The 14,653-nt window shown below is 45.2% G+C and overlaps 1 protein-coding gene across 1 annotated transcript in view; it reads left to right on the top strand.

Moving 5' to 3' along the window:
• Window positions 1–5,093: 5,093 nt before the first annotated feature.
• Window positions 5,094–14,653, top strand: part of LOC144115396 (uncharacterized) — a 29,356-nt gene continuing 19,796 nt past the window's right edge. The window contains exon 1 of the mRNA XM_077649770.1: window positions 5,094–5,248. The gene's annotated coding sequence lies outside the window, so the exon portion shown is untranslated. The remainder of the gene's footprint in view (window positions 5,249–14,653) is intronic.

Genomic DNA, 14,653 nt, shown 5'->3' with positions numbered 1-14,653 from the left:
GCATGCGTAAGAGTGTAGTGCCTATGATGTATAACGACAGCACTTTGGCTGTTGTATGTAATCCGGTGTGGTTATGTAGGGTAATCCGACAGTGATGCAAAAGTAAAAATTCAATAACTGAAAAAGACGAGACAGCAGCGCGATGCGGTTCTCGCAGCATTACGCAGATACGTGGGATTTTATAATACAGACAAATTTTGTTGCCACATCTCTCGTCGACTGGTGGCGCTGTAGGGCATTGTGCCCGGCTGGAAAGAGCGAAATCCGAAGGGAAACGCTGTATGATAATTCAAGAGGCAGTGCCTTTCTATTTGAAGCTTGGTCACGTTGCCGAAACGGGAAATTGTTTAAGAATACAGTTTTTCTGCATATCGTAAGACTACATATAATAATCGATATATCTGCAGATGCCTCTTGGTGACGCTTGTAGTTTTCTGTTTTTTGTCAAAAACGCACCCCATTCGTTTTCTATGGCAGCCTGAACTTCTTGGAGCTAGCGCAGGAGAAACTTTAAAAACGAGATTCCGTGACGCATCGGACGATTAGACCGTCACCATCAATATGTTCCTAACAGTGTCGTAAAATATTTCACAATTGGCTGTCAATTCTTGACAAAATTGCGCCCCATTGGTTTTCTATGTCAGTCTTTTAACTATTCGGTGTGAGCGCAAGACAAAATTTAAACGGAAGATTTTTCTACGGACCAAATTATTAGACCATTCCCTACGGTGAAAGCGACAGACTATCAGTATGTTTGGGCTCCGTACAGAAGAACATTCATGCCAAATATGCAGGTTTTCTTGTCAATTAATGTGAACACAGAAGACGCAGTGTCAAATTTTATTCGCCATGTCCGACCACCCTAACTCCCTTTCTGAATGAAGTAAGGGAAAGAGAAAGCAGGCAGACAAGCTCTGGCAATGTTGTAAGCGCTCATTCTGACCAAAGTGTCTATTCCGATCGCAGTGCTCTCGTATATACTATATCGAGCGCCATGTCTTGCCCCGCCGCGGTGGCTCAGTGGTTAGGGCACTCGACTACTGATCCGAAGTTCCCGGGTTCGAACCCGACCGCGGCGGCTGCGTTTATATGGAGGAAAAACGCTAAGGCGCCCGTGTGCTGTGCGATGTCAGTGCACGTTAAAGATCCCCAGGTGGTCGAAATTATTCCGGAGCCCTCCACTATGGACCTATTTACTCCTCTCTTCTTTCACTCTCTCCTTTATCCCTTCCCTTACGGCGCGGTTCAGGTGTCCAACGATATATGAGACACATACTGCGCCATTTCCCTTCCACCAAAAACCAACCAATTATAATAGCGCCATGTCTGCATTGATAAGGCTCTTTGTAGCCCAATGGTCGATACTATGCCCATTAGTCAGTATTTATGTTAATAGCGTGAGTAACTTGCCACTAAAGCTAAAAATGCATCGCTAACCTAATGCAGCTTTTAGTGATCCAAGTCTAGCGTATAACAACCCCGCCAGAGATTTACAAAATGGTACTGGGTCTCCCCGTCACCACCACGAACGATAAGTTGGCAGCTCAAGGGACCCACAACACCTTCGCCAAGCTGTCAGACGCGGCGGCGGGCAGAGGTGACAGAGCTCTTCGCTCTCGATCGGCAAAGATCGCTGCTGCGGGAGGTCAGATGCAGGAGCAAGGTGAGCCCCATTCCCGAGCCACATGAACCTCGAACTCCACGAAGGTCGGCGCAAGGCTCGCGTCGACTGTCAGCGGCGACAATTCAAGGGCGAACCGCACGTAAGGTACGTTGATATGGGGCCAACCCCGAAGGGGGTCTCTTTGCGGTAGCCACGGAGAACGGCAAAGACAATTTCTTGACTCTCGCGGCCTCCATAAGGACAGAGAGCCCAGCTGCGCTGAAACCATAGCCGCTGCGCTATTAATCAAGCACCACGATAGGGTGTACAGGGAAGTTTACGTCGTTAGGGACTCGCAACAGGCCTGCCAGAACTACCAACGGGCCAACAGCGCTGCTGGCGGCCCTAATCCTGGTCCCGAAGCTGGAAGAATAACATCGATCGCGTGGACGCCGGGCCAGGCGGGACTGGAGGGACGAAAGGACGAACGCCTTAGCTCGAGCGTTAACCATCCGAGCGGGGAAGGACCAATCGTCCGATAAATCTTACCCTTCATCTTCGTACCCCTTTCATCCAATAACGGCGAACGCATCTAGGTCCAGCGGCATAACCGCTGGATTTATTATCTCCCTTGCAAAAACCTGAGCACTGAAGACGCAGTAGCTCTCAGGCTTATTTAAACAAACACGTCCCTAATCTGCACAGATAGAGCAAATGTACCCACTATCGTATCATGGCGTCTGCTCCTGTAGCGCCGACACACGTCCCACACTCTTACACGTCTCGCGGTGGTGGGGGTGCAAACCCCAACACTTAAAGACGTCTAGCACGTCCTTTGGGCGGTGGGATGTACAGCTGTCCGGCGACATCCTTGCGGGACAAGAATCGCTTGGCCAGCAAGTTCGTCGAGCAGCCATAACCAGTACAGCCCTGGAATAAATAAGCCACCCACTCGACCTCAAGATCAATAATCTCGTTGATTTAATAAATGCTTCCCCTCCTCCTCTAGAGTATGTCCGATTCGCTTCCGAGCAAAAAAAAAAAAAAACACCCTGCAGACTTTCGAAAATAATTCCGTCCTCACGGCCCGCATACAGTACGTAATTAACCGAAAGCCCCCAGTATTTCTACACTGCCGTAACTGCTTATCAAGGAGAGGCACCGTATTTGCCAAAAGTAACCAAGCAACGCGGTTTTTTTCTTAGCCGCGTAGCGGGCCACTCATGGCACTGCTTAAGCTGTAAGTCTGTGTGATGTGACGAGAAAACTTCTGCTCACCTTTCGAGACCTTTCGAATTTCAGATGTGCCGTAGGAATTCCACTACAAGGCCGAGAAACAAAACCTCTAGCCTTGTTACTTTTGGCAAATACGGTACATGGCCACCGCAAAATGTGGGGAGATAAAACGCATAGGCCTAATTTTTCAGGACACACTGGCGTTGAAGTTGAACACCAAGGAAGTGGCAGGAATGTATCTTTGCGTAATTTCACTGGTTAGGATTTTCGTGCTATATTTCTGCGCGAAAAACGGCTTAGCAATGTTTGGGAGAAGCGTCCTATAACGGGACACTGATTACAAACAGAGGTCGTCCTGTGCCGATAGAGTATTGCGTTCTAATCATGAATAGACCACTTTCGTTTAAAACATGGCGTTTATAAAGCAGAGGAAGGAAAAAATAAAGAAAACAAAGAAATACACGTGTCGCCTTACCCGCGCAATTTGGCAAGGAATATGCGTGCGTCCACACCGATACTTCGCGGATCTCAGAGGCTACGTTACACCGCCATTCATTTCCAAACGGTAGCAACCCATCCTTTTCGGTAATGACGTCACAAGTTTGAATCGAGTGGCGGGAAGGCTCCTTAATCCCTTTTTTTGGTTGATAAATGCGTCTTCCGCTCCCGTACAAAAGGTCCAAACAGCAAAAAAAGCCGAATAATTAATTTTTGATCAGAACAACGATTCGAAGGAGTTGACCTCATTCTCTCTTTAAGGCACGGAATAACAATTTTTTCCCTGTCCTGTAAGTTAAATGTATTACGTTAAATAGTTCATTAAAATTTTCGCTACTGTTGCGTAAATCACTGAGTACGAAGCCGATGATCCCTCGTCACAATGAACGAATTTAATATATTCGGATATCCCACCCGTTCTTGTTTCACATTTCCATGAAAAACAGTAAATTTTTCAAGTATAATTTGATAATGTACAAATTCAACCTCATCTTCGTTTGCTTGAAAAAATATGTCGTTTCCTTATCTTTCTTCTCCTCTTTTTTTTTTTGAAGAAATATAGGACTGCTTATCTGCTCACGAGAACGCAGCCTTAAGCCAATTTTCAGAACTCAACAAAACTGAACGCCATTTTTAACTGCACTGATGTTTTTTTTTTACAAACTGCAAAATAGTAGCAATAGAATTAGGATGAAAGGGGTGAAAAAAACGTTAACGGTCATAGAGTACAAAAGTTGACTTGCAAGGCATCATTATTTCCTGCCATACTAACTTAGATCATATGGTTTTTAGCATACTTTTAGAGTGTGTGTTTAATTTTTGTGCTACTGATTTCGAACAATTGTACCTTGTTTGCAATGATAGAGCACTTGTGGTTTGCCGTCTCCATGAACTGTATTTCTCAAGTTTTCATTCGAAATCGTATTCATTTATGCTTTTCCGTGAACTTTATTGAGCTGTCAGCTAAACTGGGAAGTTGTGATTTTCTGCGCTTTGCTCAGGAGCGCTCGAGCCGAGCTCTGATACAGAAGCTTCACGAAATAAATCGGTTTTATGTATCATAAGGAATCAAGTATTTATAATTGTTAAATTACGGCCCTTGTAAGGATCGGCAGTAAGAGAATGTAGCATATGTAGAGTACCACATGCATATGCATAGCATGCATAGCGAAGTCATGAATGAGAAAGAATAAGAAGAATGCGGAGGAAAAATAAGTGCGAAGGTGGCAGTTCCGTTTTTATGACTGGGACGTTAGTCACGATAAATGTCTGTAAACTTCGAAAACCTCACTTATAAAAAACCGCAGACCCAGCCAGGTACAATATGGATTACTGGGTGTTGTGAGTGAAATAATCATCCGGAATTGCTGCTGAATTTCCGGTCGGTTTTAGGACGTCACAGAGACGACGTACTACTGCGGGTGATGCATTCCCGTGATGTTTCCCCACTAGGGCCTCTACACCCACATGGCGCCTCCTGCACACACACGACGCGTACCACACCTGGGCAACACCCACGACCGCGAGCTATGTGCGCAGCGACGCCCGCCTCGTGCCTGCCTCGAAGCGCTGCACGGGGCATCAAAACGCGCTCCTCGCTCTTGGTCAGCCCCTCAGTCGGACTTGCTGGGCAGATAAGAGGAGGCAAAACAGCTTGTTACGATAAGGCATGGAAGGGGGCGAGGGGAAGCCTTCACGAGAGAGGTGCGCTTGATAAACAATCCTCGGCACGGCCGAAATATGCTGCCTTCCGTGGGGCATTCATTGTTTGGGTCGACGAGCGAGCATTGCGAGTGGGATTCCCGGTACGCGTCGCTCTTCCGGAGGATAGTGACCTCTCGCTTTTCCACGAGTTGCATGGTGCGTAGAAAGAGACTCGCTACGCGCTACAGTGAAGTGGTTGATTATTTGGTGAGTAAGCACTGTTTTATGTTTCTGGTCACCATCTGAAAGAGATTTGCCTTTCGCAAGGAGAACTATCGGCCGAGGAGATTGCTTTCCGGCGTCAGACGAAAGCACTCTCCCGGGTTCGGCTACCGAACCATTTAACCGCGTGCTCCATGATGTTCTATTTTCACCGTTACGTCGGGAAAGAGACATCTTAGCAATAAGTGAAGACCTGTTCCCACGTCACTGGATTTTTGCTTTAGACTATCACTTTTCTTTCAGCGCGAGCTAGGTACGTTCTAGCAAGTGGCCACCTCTTCTTCGCCCTTGCAAGTTTGTGAAGTGAACTGGGTTTGCTTGATCTAGTTTTTATGTCAAACAATTCACTGATATGCATATATAGTATACGACATTTGCAGCTGCTGCTCGCACGCAGTTAAACAGTGATGGCCACTAATCAACATTTAATGATATGACGTACGATGCAGGCTGCTATAACCAAGTGTTTTGTTTTAGCGTTTTTTTAGGACGTGTACCTCCTTCCGCTATATTTTCTTCACATCTGAGCAAAGTTCCGTTTGTCAGCTATAATAACGACGTACTCGCAAGTCTGGTTATATACCTGAAAGCAGACAAAAAGTTGGTAGCCGCCGATCCAGCAGCTCCTTCTCTATGACTTTCCTCCATACTCTGTGCCTTCAAAAGCGTCCAATGCCTTGTTGTAACTTATATATATATATATATATATATATATACACACTAAAATTTTAGTGGACAACAATCTTCGGAAAGAGGATGGACAAAAGGTGGTTTAGAAAGAACAGCCAAGTCAGAAGGCTGCTTATAGCTCCTACAAATAAAAAATACAGGTGACTATGCCACCCAGTCTACATACCTGAAGCGTTTTACGGCGATCACCGTTAGCGGAAGGAAAACGCAGCGGATGCGCGAGTGCTTGCGTGACTACATCCTGAACCCCGGAAGCGCAGATGAGTATAGCGGAAAAAGAGCAAAACTGGATATCTGGAAAGGAAAGGCGCGGTGACTGTTTCACTCTCGGTGCAAGCAACCCAAAAACCACCCGCCACGTGAAGAGGGGATGAATGAGGTAGTGAAAGATGGAAGACAGACGGTAGGTGGCGTAATAGAGGGCTCAGGATTCATTTCGATCACCTGTGGTGCCCAACGTGCACTGGCATCGCACAGAAACGCGGACACCTTTCGCATTTCGCCTCCATCGAAACGCGGTAGCCATGCCCGGAATTGGATCCCTCATCCTCGTGCTCAGCACTCTAACGCCGTCCGTAGAAAACTTTACCACGACGGTAGCAAGGTTGGACTGCACTCGCATAACCGTGACACAAAAGCAGCCAACAACAATCAATAGCATGTTTTTTTGGACTTTGTGTTTGCAATCGGTCTTTTTAATGTCGACTATAAATTTAAAGCCACACTTTAGTTTTCGTCCTATTATAAGTGTTGTGCGGTTATAAATTTCGAGTAGCGCTAGATAGATAATGTTCACTGCCTGTGTCACTGTGTTTAGTCTTTGTGAAGCAGATCGTACAGCAGACCGTAAAGCAGACCTTACAGCGCCTTGGCTGTCGTCGCTGGTGCTTACAAAATACGGCAAGGACCACTGATTATTTAATAACGCCCCATAGGACGGACGTGATTATAATTCAAGTGGGGACTGAGGAGAATATTCAAAGGGCTTAATTTGACGTTGAGAATTTTTAACTTTGCCCCAAATTACTAATCGAGCTTAAAGCGTAATGGATTATCCTTGCGTACGTCGTAACATGGAGGGGTGTCGTGCAGTGTCCCACTTTTTCAAATTCTTTTAATTTTTGCTGGAGAGGCGAAATGCTATGCGTGCATTTTCTTTTCCGCCGACGTTCGTAAATATTGTTATGCACGTATCAGAGAATTCCCTTAACGACAGTGAAGGAAACAGATAGCCATGTCGCAGTTTCCCTTCAGGACAATGAAGGGAAACTGCGACATGGCAATCAGTCGCTCTGCAGTCTTCTGCCTTTGTTCCCTTCACATACCGCGCTCAGCTTTCCTGGATATTAGTGCACACTAGGGTGCCTGGATGCCCGCTCGCCTCCGCTTCTTCTTCTTCTTCTTCTTCTTGTGGCTATGTGGGGGGAATGTGCTCGGTTTCTGCCACCCATATCGCGGGGGCACAGCTTGGAGCGGGGATGGGGAAAGGGGATGTGGGGAGGGGGAGCTCCGCTTTCAGGGTGGGGACACCCTTTGTACTACCCCGCGCCGCCGTTTCCCCCTCGCAGCGGCATGTTGGGTCTCCCGCGTGAGTAGCGTGCAGTGCGCTATTCGTCTGGCATGGTTTCTGTGCGTTCGCGTGGCGACTGTAATAATGCTACTGATCTGGAAACAGACAGTACATACTTGTTTCACTTGTGGCACTAGTGTTTTTGCAGTTTTGAGCGTATTTTATGTATGATGAACTCACTCCGACTACGTGATAATCGAAAAGTTATGACGGACTTCTGTGTTCCCCAGTCAGCGGCTGCACTTTAAAAGGACAGAAGTTATTTGGTTTTCCTTGACAGTTATTATATGGACTATATTAGGGTCACCGAATTCCAGAATTATGCTATTTTTGTTGTATTAAACGTAAAGACTGTTCACAAGGCCCCAAGTTACTCTAGTATACAAGCAGCGCAGAGCATGCATGTCCTGCCAAATATAATATTTTTGCGCAGTCAACATTCACTTTCCAACATTTTCTGAAGTGTCTTTGTCTTGTTGCTGCACCGTACGTGAAAAATTCCACGTAATAATGTTAAATTTCTCTTCCAAGTAATCTGTCACCTCACTGCTCTGGAGTGAAAAGCAGAGGGTACGTCTGAAACCAAATGGTCATATTTTCTGAACTGCTTCCCTTAGTGGCTTGTGCCGCAACAAAATATTTCAGTTTTTTTGCGTTTCCTTTTGAATGGCGTTGACTACACGTAGACTGATGATGCGATGCGACGACGTTTTTCTAATTCGTAGTGAGTAAGTTGCCTTATTAGAGCACAAATTTAACGTAACAGTTTATTTTTCCCTTTAAAACACAAAGAAATATCATTAAAGCGACTAATCCACAGAGAGACCTCTCAAATTCAGCCCCTGATAACTACTTATTTTCAACCCCATTGTCTCTGCCAGGGCAAACTAAGAAAGAGGAGCTGGAGCAACTCAGGAATAATAATAATAATAATAATAATAATAATAATAATTGCTTTTTGGGAAAAGGAAATGGCGCAGTATCTGTCTCATATATCTTTGGACACCTGAACCGCGCCGTAAGGGAAGGGACAAAGGAAAAATTCAAAATTGGTTTGTGAGAAAAGGAAATGGCGCCGTAATTGTCTCGCATGTCTCGATGGACACCCGAACCGCGCGGTAGATGAAAGAAGGAAGGTGGGAGTAAGAGAGGAAAGGAAGAAAGAGGTGCCGTAGTGGAGGGCTCCGGAATAATTTCGACCGCCTGGGGATCTTTAACGTGCCCTGACATCGCACAGCACACGGGCGCGTTTGCGTTTCGCCTCCATCGAAACGCGGCCACCGCGGTCAGGATCGAACACATTACTCGCTTCTGCGGAACCATCTGCTCCAGTTGCTAAGAGACGCTTGCTTGCAGTCTCACTCGATAGTCGTCGGGCAAGGCAATAGAACTCTCATTAAGGAATGAGTCTGGGCTAGTTGTAAAACCACGTTCGAGGTAAAGCACGCCGGAAGACGCTGGCTAGTGATCACGACTGATAATCTTCCATTCCTGCTGGTGCTGTCATCGAAAGATGAAAAAAAAAATATGCTATAGGATACGGTTGCCTAGAAACACGCGTGACGAATTTTACTGACGTGGCTGCGTGAAGGAAATAAAAAGAGCTTTTTTTTCCCCAGTTGCGGTTTCTTTAAATGCGATATGAAAAGGAAGGAAAATAAACCACTACCGGGGGAAAAAGCCGCCTTTCGTTCGCGTCACGCAGCCGCGGCTTCTTTGCTTCCTGACGCACAGAAGATAGGTTTGGTGCCAGGATATTCGTAGTGAGCTGGCGCAAAGAAGTAGAGAGAGGAGAGGGGTAATAATGCCTTCCTGTCATTAATATCAAGAAAATAATAAACTGAACAAAACGCTGCGACGAGAGCTTCACATACTGGCTTACCCACAAGAGCGCCTAAATTATACGGCTGCCTTATTGGGAAACGCCTTTGGGATCAGGCTGTGAAGAAGTCGCTGGGCAAATTTTGATGTAGCTGAGCAGGCTTTGAAACTCGCCTTTCAGCTTTCTTGGCCTACGTTCTTGGCTTTCTTGGCCTTGGCACAGTGCAAGCGCTTGTGGTCTGGTGGACAAAATATGCGACCTGTGACAGCGGGGCGCAGAACGTGCGATGTGTACCGAGGCGGCTGTAATCGGGAGAAGAAAGGCCGCGACGCGTAACGACGACGACGTGCTTCTAGTCGGAAGAAGAAAAGCGACATAGAACGCACAAAACTTGCAAAACCGAGGTGAAAACGGGCCACACACCTTTGCTTGAAGTCAGCTCCTAGTGTGTGTGATGCAGCAGTCAGAGACCAAGTTATGAGGGACTGTTGTGATCCCGGGTGTTCTGCCTGCACTATTAAAGTGCACCGGCTTTGCTCGTGACTGCACGTGCCGAAAAAAATACCAATCGCAGGTCAAACCAGACGGCCTGACCAACAGTTAACCCCAAATTATGAGAGGTAAGGCGTGCGAAAACGCTTGTTTCCCAGAACAATTTCTGCTGGGGACGGATGTATAATGCACAACTTATCTTTTCATCCTCATAATTATTTAAATTAGCAGGCATAGAACGCACCTTTTCGCATTGATTTCATGGCTCGAAATCCTGATTGTTGGAAAAGTAGCCGAAATGTAGAGTATCCGGGTCGAGAGATTGCAATGGAATATGCTACGCAAGTTGTAAGAATGCTATTACGAAGGAACACAACGGAAAAAGAACGGGACAGAAGAGAACCATCACACAAAAGGCACCGACTGTCCATTAGGCGCCGACTTTCTCAGCAGATTAGCTGCGAAAGATGGTATACTCTAGAGTAACTAAGTCTGATTCACTGTTTAAACAAACTCTGCTACCACTCTGTCTTGGTAGAATGCCAAATTTCCTGGAATCCACGCGGCAGCTGCAGTTTTTCCTTCGAAACTGCGCGCCGCCGCTTGCGCTCTATGCAGCTGAATGGGAGAGTGGGACCCAACATGCCTCCGCCGAGAGCGGTGTTTTCACCCTAGTGCACACTATCAACCAGTGACATCTTTTCGCCGCCATAGCGACCACCATGTAGCTGAATGGGGATAATATTTACGTCATAAGGTTTCCAAAACTAGAACGTTCAGGGAGGCTGTGCGCTAACATGGTGATCATCATGGCTTACCACCCTCCTTGGTTCAAAATCTGACCTATGAAATTGTTGCTTTGCTTCCACCAACTCCTTCCAATTAACGGCCATATAAAGCCAGTGGAATGTACCGGACATTCATTTATTTGTATTTATTTCGTATACCCTCAGGGCAAGATGCATTATAGAGGGGAGTGGTTACATAAGGTTGCAAAAACAACGTACAACGCAGAAAAGTAATTGGTAGTACAGAAATGATGGCTCCTAGATATGCAGTATTATCTAATGGGTTCTTGATGTGGTGGGTAATAAAATATAATACAGTGCATAGAGTGCTGCAATACAGTATAAGAAAAAAAATAGATGCTCCTATTTATACAATACTATCTAATGCAGTCTTGAAGTGTTGGTTATAAACAATTGTAGGGATTGATGCGATTTATTCGAAACGAAATTCGCGAGGTGATTTTATCTAGTGGCTCTAGTGATTTTGAGTGAGCAGCGCCACGCAGAACGTGCGGCAGCTGTGCATATTAGGAAAGCTTTCCACATTTCCTGGGCCCGGGTACGCCTCGGCGCTGAAAACGAATTCAGGCAAGTTACGGAATAAATGGAATGTGGACGGCCACTCTGTCGGCAGGTGTCATAGAAAAAAAAACCGACACCGTGAAACAGGAAGTTACATATCTACAATGGTAAGCGAATCGACATTACATGGTTTCAAAACCGAAATCAGTGCGTTTTGAATTATTTGGCTGTGACGCCGGCACGATGATCTGTTATGCCCAGCTCAACTATCCACATACTCTATGTCGTGAAGCGTATGAAAACTGACTTGATGAAATGTTTAGGCGAATAGCAGTAGCCAGTGAGCCTAACGTGTCGAAAGCATTTCTGTCAGACATATTAATTACAAAGGGAGCTTCAAGACTGTAGTGCTTCTAGTCCCATATAACTGGAAATTCGTTTCGTTAAAGCTCATATTTAGATATATCACTCGTGGCATTACGCGACGCTGAGAACACATTTTGCGTCGAATAATACGAGAAACTTCCCTGGCACCTTCACGCATATAACAGCTGTGAGTAGTGTAATTCATAAATTGTGCCGCCTGATAACACCGCATTTCACAGCACGACTCCTGAAGTGCCTCAGGCGTCATATTTCTTCTTCATACTTTTTAAATAAGTCCGGTTGTCTCGCATGATATGAGCAGCATTCAGCGAAGTCTGAAAGAAGCTGCAATGCAGTATTCACATCAAAGCTGCTACAGCAAAATATAGAAGCCGAACAACAAGCAAACAATAACGACGGAAGAATGACGGAGCGAGTGCTCTTGTCCCGGTTTTTTCTATTCTTCGTGATTACGCTCCTACATTTTGCCCAAGTTCTAAGAGGCAGCAATCATTAGAATAAGACAATATAAATGGTATTAAACTGTATAGTAACGTTACAAGTTAGGTTGAAGCATTATGTTGATGTTGAAAATTAGAGCATGACGTTTATGTTAAATTCAATGGTTTATTTTACCCTTCAAACTAAACATAGTGTAAAGGTAAATTACTAATGAAAATATCAGCTTCAAATCAGTTACGCAATATAGCCCAACTATATTTCAAGCGCTCTGTCTCATACCTTTTGCTACAGTTTCTGCAGTACGAATGCGAACATTATTTTGTCGCCACGCCTCACGTATGTGCCTGCCTTGAGTTACATGCAAAGCGTCATAAATTTCACAACAAAATTTGCTTCTTAATCAATCTGTATTTTGAAAAGACTGGGTCAGTTCGAAGGTAACCTGTATTAATTGTGTTGCACTGTAGCGCATTTATGTTCCCTTCGTTGCCTCTGGCACCTTGGAAAATATTTTTGAAGTCGCGTGCTCGCGCAATTGAAGGGTCTGGACCTGCAAGGTTTCTTTTCCTTTTTAACGAAATTCGCGTTCAGTTGAACGTCGTTGCAGCGAAATCGAAGAGCTGGGCTCCGCGATTTCTGTAGTATGGCCGTTGCTTCGTTACAACCGTACGTCACCTTGTCCGCACCTCTTGCATGTCAGCGCACTTCCTGTCGATGTGGAGACAGAGGACAGCGTAGCCAAAATTTAGTCGGCCGCCGATCTGTATTGAGGGAGCCTTCAAGACGCGAAACCGAGCACCCCCTGGTTGTGAAACTGTCGGTGCGTTGATATTCGTAAGGCACACCACACTGCCAAGCGGTCAACTCGATTGGAAAACGGCGGAACTGTCGAGGCGCAGCGGGTCGTGAGCACCATGTTGCGTGATGTTGTTCAGCTGACCACGCGTCTTAGTTTCGGTGCAGTGTGTAGCGCCATCGCCAAAGCTTTTTTGTGTCCAAGCCATGGTTTTAGAATAGGCTAGAATAGCAGTGTTGAAAACGTTCCGTTCAGGCCCAGCTGTTTGGCGGGGTGCTCGACAGTGCGGCTTATGCGCAGTAATTACAGTTTGTTGCATTTAATGGATACAGGAGTGTTGAGCACTGTTACAAATTGAAATACACAAAATGGTCAGTGGGGTTTATTATGTTTCGTTATGTCCCTTGCTAGGAAAATTTTACTCCGTAAAAACGACATATCGATATATGGGTTTCTATGGGAGCTTCCATGGTGAATATATATTCATTAGTTCTGTCCATCATTTTATTATAATGCTTTATGTCGACTAATAGCTGTGCTGATGTGGAATCAAATTACAAAAAAGGCAACTTTCACACCTATTTTCAACCCTTTATTAAAAACAATGTATAGACATTTGATCGAAATGAAAAACTTGTTTATAGCGATTCGGTGATGCCTAGGAGTATGTCCAACCAAAAAGACCGACAGTAGGCGATACTTTATGACTAATCGATCAGGAACGCAAGTGCATACTTTTAAAAATGCTCTAAAGGAGTCAGTTCAACAAAACTGTTTTTCAATAAACATTTCTAAAGGGGACCTCCAGCTATGAAGCCCCCGCAAAAGCATGGAAACGTTCCAGTACATAATGCATCTTTGCCAGCCTGCTCCTGGCGATGATAGTAGAAGTTTCTATCTTGAGATTTCAGCAAATTACCAAACCATGACACCTGATAACACCCGTTAGACTCGGTCTTCAGCGTGTATGTATGTGTTCTTTTTGTCCTGTGTCTGCTCTATGAATTCAAATCACCAAATCCAAGTATATTGCCTCATCAGCTGTACAATCCTTTCGGTGTAGGGGAACTTTAATTCTTCTATTCTCAGTTGACACTAGAAGCACCTCTCAGAGAACTCGGCTAAATAGAAAGATCGTTTCACGCTAACGTTTAAACACTTTTTAACCACGGCTGAGTGCGCTGCTTAGGAAATAACACAGTTGATGTATCGAGATCAATAAGAGAGAGATAATTTCTATGGGACATAGGGGACTTCTGCAAACCTTTTTTTTTATCAATAATTGGAAGACAAACACGTATCTTTTTTCCAAATTAAAAAAAGCTTTACATACTCAAGCCATGGAGCTATGGATTCAAAATCTTTTCTGAGCAGACCAATTCTTCGAGCTTGGCAACCATCTATGAACTGGAGCTAGGAAGTCAGAGAAAAAAACGCCTCAACCGATGTGAGTGTGAGTTGCTCAATACTCAGCGTTCATTCCCTTAAAGAACATCGTGGCAAATTTGTGGCATGAAAACCGCAAAAGCTTGGAAGCCAGCTCCAAATGCGCGAAGTAGCGGCCGAGAAACAGAAGGAAAATGCCAGCATTTTTTTTTTGCAAATTAGAGTTTGTAACTGTGTACCATGTGCACTTCCGTTACGACTTCATAAAGGGCTCCCTTGCTCATGATGCCTCGCACGGACGCCTTGAATGATAGCTCAGTGAATTTAAAGTGGATAATGCACTAAGTCCTGAAAAGGGGATTCCTCTGTGTTCTCGCTCAACATGACGAGAAGGCTGTAAAAGGAAATGTAGCACAAGATCGAAATGCAGGAATAGATCGGCTTGAAACAGTGTGTACTAAGGTATACTTTTCCAGTGGGCAGAAGATTATGCTGC

Source organism: Amblyomma americanum, chromosome 1 (assembly GCF_052857255.1).
Source record: "Amblyomma americanum isolate KBUSLIRL-KWMA chromosome 1, ASM5285725v1, whole genome shotgun sequence".
Taxonomy (NCBI): Eukaryota; Metazoa; Arthropoda; class Arachnida; order Ixodida; family Ixodidae; genus Amblyomma; species Amblyomma americanum.
This window is presented reverse-complemented; position numbering and strand designations above follow the sequence as displayed.